We start from the raw sequence: 1,193 nt of genomic DNA, 5'->3' as shown, positions 1-1,193 counted from the left end.
GAATCAAAATTTAGCTAGATTCCTCCCAGCCTTCCACCCACTCCTGCTGTCCGTATACTCTCCCTAACTTCCAAGGGGATGCTAGTATTATTTTTCAGGATTTGTCGTGCCCCTCTGGCATATGGTGGACACTCCAGAAAAGTTTGTTCAATGAATGTGAATGGAAGGAATTTAGAGAATGGGGAGGGAGGTCTTCTCCCATGTTGGAAATATAGTAAATATCCCCTCATTCAAAATTAAATAGAACTCTTTATATTTAAAAATTAAGTGTAACTAGGGGATAGCTGTACTCTACCGTGTAGCACGATGAAAAAAAGTGTTATGACGGGCCTGAGGGCTGAATCCCAGCTATAAGACATTTCATATTTACAAAATGGGGTGATATTCCTTACTTCATAGGGCAGTTGGAAGAGTTGAATTAAATAACGTACTTAAAGATCCAATCATAGGGCCCTTCACAGAGTAGGAGCGTACTAACTGGTAGCAGTAGGTATCAGTATTAGCTATTAGTTATTTATCTTACAGCTGTTTATTCAGGTACTCAAGAAAGAAAATTACAGTAACTTTTCATATAATTTGGGCAGAAAAACCTCACTACCTTTCATCTAGAAAGATCTAACCACTTCTTTGGACTCACATTTGCCCGAGAGGACGCAACTGCAACCAACCTACCAAAAAGCAGGTCCCTTGAAAAAGGCCCATTCATCGTTAACTCTCACCCATTTCTCTGACTTCCAACTGGTGAACAGCTTGCATTACAGTGTTTTTAAAAATTACCGTTGGAGTCCTATCATGTCAGCGTGACCCCGATGCCCACTTGGCACGCTCCGCGGGGAATGAAGCCGGGGGCGGGGTGCGTGGTGAGAGGGCCACGCGGTGGGGAGGAGCAAGGCGACCACGAGTACCCGAGCGGCCAAGTAATGAAGCCTTACGGTAGCGTTACGGCCAAATCATTGTTGGAAGCCGCATTTCTTCCCTTCCCCGTCGGTTCACTTCCCGGAGCAAGCTGGTCGGCCACACTCCATGTCCCAAAGTGAGCGAAAGTCACCCTCGTGGACACGCAGGAGCGGACTCGGGGCCAACTCTCCCTCCCACGGAGGGCGAAGTCCTTCCAGCCGGGGTGGGGAACCGGGAGCCGGGACAGACTCCGCCCCGCCCCTCGGGTCACAGTCCGGGCGGATCTGGGCCCGGCG

Source organism: Pteropus alecto, unplaced genomic scaffold (assembly GCF_000325575.1).
Source record: "Pteropus alecto unplaced genomic scaffold, ASM32557v1 scaffold14, whole genome shotgun sequence".
NCBI classification, from domain to species: Eukaryota; Metazoa; Chordata; class Mammalia; order Chiroptera; family Pteropodidae; genus Pteropus; species Pteropus alecto.
The sequence above is the reverse complement of the archived record's forward strand: the minus strand, read 5'-3'. Positions refer to the sequence as shown.